Source organism: Rhagoletis pomonella, unplaced genomic scaffold (assembly GCF_013731165.1).
Source record: "Rhagoletis pomonella isolate Grant_MI unplaced genomic scaffold, Rhpom_1.0 Rhpom_scaffold_00004, whole genome shotgun sequence".
Classification (NCBI taxonomy): Eukaryota; Metazoa; Arthropoda; class Insecta; order Diptera; family Tephritidae; genus Rhagoletis; species Rhagoletis pomonella.
This window is the reverse complement of record NW_023458558.1, coordinates 21,977,684-21,983,984: the sequence shown is the minus strand read 5'-3', so window position 1 is coordinate 21,983,984 and position 6,301 is coordinate 21,977,684. Positions and strand designations below refer to the sequence as shown.

Sequence of the window (6,301 nt, the reverse complement as noted above, 5' to 3'; positions counted from 1 at the left end):
CTATATTGCCATACTGCACGCCTAATGGCACCGCTGGGAATTGATTTATCAAAATCTATTAATATGGTCTATGAGCACACATGCATACTAAGTTAAATTGGTAAACTATGGTCCTAGGTGTTTCAAACCTGATAGTTACAAGCCAAAACCAATTGATTGTCACGCCATTTTTTTTGGAAATGAAGAAATAAAGAATGATGTACATATATCACCTTTATATCTTTTATAGCATTTTCAACTTAAATGAAACCATTTTTATTTTAATCGAAACCATTTTCAAATTAAATAAAACCTTTTTCAGATAAAGCGAAACCTTTTGCAAATTAAATGAAGCCTTTTTCAAATTCAAAGAAACTTTATTCAAACTAAATGAAACTTTTTCAAATTAAATGAAATATTTTCAAAAAGAAGTTTCATTTAATTTGAAAAAGGTTTCGCTTTGTTTGAAAATGGTTTTATTTGAAAAAAGTTTCATTTAAACTGAAAATGCTATATTTTGTTAATGACACAATTGTCGCTATCGATTTCAAATCCGATCGATATAAACCCATTTTAGTTACATTTTATGGGATATACTTTTAATGTGACCATATAAAAGAAACAGCTAATTAACACCAAACTCTTACATACATACATACATATGTATGAACATAAGTACCCAGTCGATTTTGGTTGCTTCCAAAATATACTTATACGGGTCTTTTTTCCCTCAGAAGTAGTTCCAAAAACATGAGGACTTTCTTTCGCTTTTATACAGGCGTGAAACACAAGCAAGAACGGTTCTTTAAGAAGACAATTTTGCATGAGTTGGTGGTTGTTGTTGGTTTGGAGAGCTTTGTAGAGTTTCTATTCTCGTTCGGATTTATTTGCCGAAGTCAAGGCATTACAAAATGGTGAATGCTGCATTGAAGTTTTCACAACCTACAAATTTTTAGCCTTCCATAGTAGTGAAAACTCCACGTAGATTTTTTATAATTTTTCCTACTGAATTTAAATGTGCTTCGAATTTCTCGTGAAAAAACCAGTACCTTAAAAGGCATTCTTAACCCTTTCGCTATTTTGATGCCATATGGCGTCATGCTTTTTTGAATACTCAGAGATTTAATTGAGCTTATCTGAAATTATATTTGTATATGCAACGCTGTAATGGGAGGTTTTATAAACTATATTTTAATACGGTATTGTTATTTTTATCCATAGAAGATGAAAAATTTCAATTTTAAAACTTTACTAAAATATCGATTTTCTTCTGCTTAGTCTACATTAAAATACTATATTTTGCCAAATAACCCAATAAATTAAAAACAAATATATATGCTATAGTCTCCAAAATAGTGTCAAATATTGCTAGAACTTGTAATTTAATTTAAAAAAGCGCTAATAAACGCGTGGTATATTTTCAAATGTGTATGATGCCATATGGCATCAATAATATTTGAAGCAGCTGAAATCCGCACCAGCAAATAACGATATATTTGTACTGGGAAATTGCAACTGGTAAATTTTTTAAATTAATTATTAAATCTATGCATGCTCCAACTTATTTTATTAAATTTTTGATGCCATATGGCATCATTCCAAAAAACACTTAGAATCGCATTTTGGAAAAAAATTAAATTGAATGTTATTATATTATGCATAAAGGATCATTTAAAAATAAAAATGGACTTTTAAAGCCCGAATCTAAAAAGATGTACCGAAAGGGTTAAGGAGCCTCATTCTGCGTGGTGCGGCTGGGTATGGACATCTGTATGTACGTATGCATTAGACAGTGAGCTCATTTATTATATCTATGTACATATGTATGTATTCACTGTGAGTTTATGAGTCTGACACCGAAAATATTCATTCAAAAGCTGTACCCACGATTAAAAAAAAGCTCTTTTCATTTCTCTTAATAAAGAGCTTGACATTTTTCTTTCATCAACCCTGAAACTTTTGCTAAAATTCTAAAATTCGCGCATTCAATAGATATAGACAGACAATTGTTCTTTTGTTTGCTCTGCTACGCTGTGGGGTTTCTAAGGGCTCAAAAGTTTTTCTCTGCGCAAAAGCGTTATTCACTCTCTCTGGGCCGCAACGAACACCAACAGCAACCACAACAACAACTTTTATATTACCAATGGCAATTTAGCGGAATAGTATGTAGTATTGCTGTAATTTGTAGTGGTTGCTTGTATACCCGAAACAGTGATGCCAACCTGGTGAGAATTCCCAGATTTGGTGGAATATGAATTTCTCGCTGTAATCTGGAAATCGCTTTAAATTTTGGGAAAATTCAATATACCAAACGAATTTTTTTAGAACACTAATGAAGAATGTTGAGTAAAAGTAATACATATGTGTATAAGAAACGCTGTGTAAAAATCTTGCACGCCAATATTTAATTACTCTTAAATAATATGACTTTTAAAATTGGGGCGTTCGAGTAAACGTGCTAGATGACTGCTAATGGTACTACGGGGCGTATACGTTACATACGCAACTACTGGTATATGAGCATGAGCGGTTATTTTATTTTTTAGTGTATATTTTTTAAGTTTTCATTTAAACACAATTTTGCGATAGAGTCTTGTTCTTTATAGAAAACTGAAGATAATGCATTTTCTAAGATAGGTGAGCCACCCTTTTCGACCAAAAACACGTTTTTGTAAAAACTCGTGGGATTTGCTTATATTTGACATTTCACACTTCGTGTTACGCGCCAAGCCAATGTTTACATATATATATGATTCTGAGGTAAAGTCCTCCTAAGCCCGATAATATATATGCTTTACGAAATATCATCAGAAGTACTGGTTTTATACATTATAAAAGACGGGCTGTCCTTGTTATCTCATAATAATTAATGATATTTGTTGTTTTCTGTTTTTTTTTTTTGTAATGAGAATGAAGCGCCTCAAATAGTAAGAGTTATTTTGGGCGCATACCATTGAAAATTGGGGAATTTTTTCTTGAATTTGGGGGAATTAGCATTAATAGAGTTGGCATCCCTGACTCGAAACTCACTTTCCCAACAATTCATTATTTTACCCTCAACCCCAGTGCTTTAGTATCTCAATGAACTTTTCGTTGCCGCTGCTCATCACGCTCTTGTAATCATGGCTATATCGTAGTAAAACGAAGCGTGTTAGACAGTTCACTTGTAAAACGGATTCGGTGTTCTACGGTAGCTGCGTTATACACACACTTTTGTCATTCGTTCTACATAATTTATTTATTTAATTTTCAAAAAAAACAAAAAAAACTCGAATATTTTTTTCTAAGTTTTCATTTTACTGACTGTTCTCTTTCGACAGCGTAGAATAGATAAACAACAAGATTTCGGTTAATCGTAGATTTAATAAATGCCTTTTTTATACTTTTTCTACCAATCTACTTAAGGAGGCAAATAGAAAGTATTGCCGCAGCGCCTGTTTAAAAACTCAAGCAGTTACATCTGCCGAATTTCCGCGCAATCGAAAAGAATTTTCATATTCCGGTTTATTAATTAAACGAATAACAACAACAGCCAAAATGGTTCATACAACAATTTATGATGAAGCACCAAATCTAAAGGTATTTTCTAGAAAAATTTAAAGAATTATTGCATCAAGTCTTAGTAGAAAAAAAAAAAACTATTCGATTACACAACCATCGTCGTTCGTAACATGAGTGGTGGCGGCGGTAGCGGCAACGAGCAAAAGATTCGTTCCTTGTACATAAAAAAGCTTACAAACAAACAAACATATGTATGTATGTATGCAGGCTGTATGTATCTCTATAGTAAAGTGGCGAGAAATGCATTTCTGTTGACCTTGATTTAAGGTCATACATAGATAATATAAGTTTACGCTGTAAGAATTTTAAACAATTATCACTAAAATGCGAAGTGCGATTATGAGCAAAACAAAATGCGTTTGCGAAAATACATACATATACATGTGTATGTACATATGTAAGTATGTATTACATATTTCAGTGAGCTACAAAATCACGCCAAACAAATTTCTACAAACGCCGATGCAGCAGATGTTTCAAAAACAAATACAAATTATTTATAGATTACACTACTCAGTGCATCTTTAAGAAATATATTCCGTGAAAAAAATATTTGTGCTTATGCCGGTAGTACATTAGAATAAAGACATATGTAAGCTTAAATATGTACATACATATGTATGTATGTACAGACTTGTAAACAGATGTGTAGGTAAAAGCTTTCATTATTGACTTGTGTCGTTTTCACCTACAAAAAATCTACTGCAATTCCCTGGGTGAAATTAGCTCAAGCTTAATGTATTGTAATATAAAAATATTACTTTTACACTCGATTTTTTTTTTTTAATATTCAGTTTTCCTAACTAGAAAACTATTTTTTATTAATTCGTTGGCAAGCCAATGATTTAGAGTTTTTCTAACTTAAGACGGTCGAGTACATTTGGTTATAAAAACCACTTCAAATGAAGCCAATCTGTAGTTATTCAATATGTGTGCATATGTACATAATTTTGTATGGATTCTTATCGAACCAACAAAAATATATCCTTTATCGGTCATATTTTTTGTTCTCTATTCATATTTGAGTTTGCGCAGATATGCCTGTTCCCTATATGTGTGGATTTGCCGGTGGAACGGGAAATCCCTCATATACTACATTGGATCGGGTAGGCCCCATACAAAAGGGAAAAGCTTGTAATTACATATATCGGAACACAAAAAAAAACAAAAATCGGTGTGTGCTTTTAACCCGCTGAATCCGAATCTGAGATCCGTTTGACTCGTACACCCTCAAAGGGTCGAGTAAATTGCGAGGGCAAAATTTGCGAAAATTCACAATTTACTCAAAATGTGGGGTGGTAAGAGTCAAGCGGACCACAAATTCGGACTCAGCCCATCGAAATACATGTCGGTATGTGGGTCTGGTTAAAAGCACACCCCATTTTTTTTTTGTGCCGGTGTTATCCACATAGATTGAAAGCTGTAAGCTTAAACTCGTCATAACAATTAAGCTCAGGCAGGGCACCCTGTGTAGTCTCTGAACATTGTGCTCTAAAAATAATCTGTAAAGATGACAATTTTTGGTCAATATCTTATGCTCGCCCAAGTCCATCAAAGTTCAATGTGCTCAAAAAATATAAATTAATACATTTTTTTACTAAAATTGCAATTATTTTCTAACGTATTAGGCGTACATAATTTGGTATATGTATGGACAGAATCCAAGTAAGCTACGAAACACTTTCTTTTAGCACTTGAACTTTGATGGGCATGGGCGAGCCTAAGATATTGATCAAAAATTTTCATCTTGCACAAATATTTTTTTTCTGAGCTACATATATTTTTGCTATGAGCAGTCAAAATTCTAAAAAAAAAAGCCAATTTTCGGCCAACGCTAGTGACCTATAGATTTACGCTGTCCCCAAACGGCAAAGGGATTTTAGGAGAAGCTTTTTTCTAATTTAGATTTAGACGAGTGGTAGCACGCACCGCTAAAACTTCTATAAAAATTAATTGCTGAGCGATTTCGTTCTCCGTCTACCCAAAAAATATCAGTATCAGGCAATAATAGTTGCAAGTCCTATAAAGACTTTGGTTGTTATACTTATTTCGGTAGGACTTTTTACGTTGAGACAAGGTGCCTTAGGGATTTGGCCTTTTGCAACTTGTACCCAAACGAAGATTTTGTTTTATAGGTGAATACAAAACTGAGTGCATGCGCAAAAATACAAAAACTACCTTCAGCGGCAGCGAATATATTCACACTGAAATATTCAGAAGCCTAAGTGGTTACTAAAACACGTCCGTCGTTCTCGCTATCAAATATCGACTGTCTCTTCCACTAACTATTTACAGAATGGTGTTCTGCGCGGTCATACGTTAAGGACTAGACCCATAACTCTGTACCTACTGGTATACACATAAAACACCTTACGTCTAGTTTACAATGACTTAATGTTTAGTGCAAGTGTACTATATACTAATAATAATTTTAACGTAAATAAAAGTACTCTTTTACCTACAACTTTTATTTGAGTATACTAAATTGTATTCTCATTTTCTCTTTCCATGAACACAGAAGAACGAAGTTCCCCAAAAGATGGCCGCTGAAGCTGAAACTCACTTAGATCATATATGCCGCTTGCAGTTCGACTCTGCCGTGCCACATGTACGCCTATCCGGTATTGTTTGCACCATTGGACCTGTCTCGCGCAGCGTTGAAATGCTGGAGAAAATGATGGCAACCGGCATGAACATTGCACGCATGAACTTCTCCCACGGTTCGCATGAATACCATGGCGAAACTGTAGCCAACGTGCGC

The 6,301-nt window shown here is 33.8% G+C and overlaps 1 protein-coding gene across 1 annotated transcript in view; it reads left to right on the top strand.

Moving 5' to 3' along the window:
• LOC118737228 (pyruvate kinase) overlaps window positions 1–6,301 on the top strand; it is a 30,491-nt gene that overhangs the window by 276 nt on the left and 23,914 nt on the right. The gene's annotated exons all lie outside the window — the stretch shown is intronic.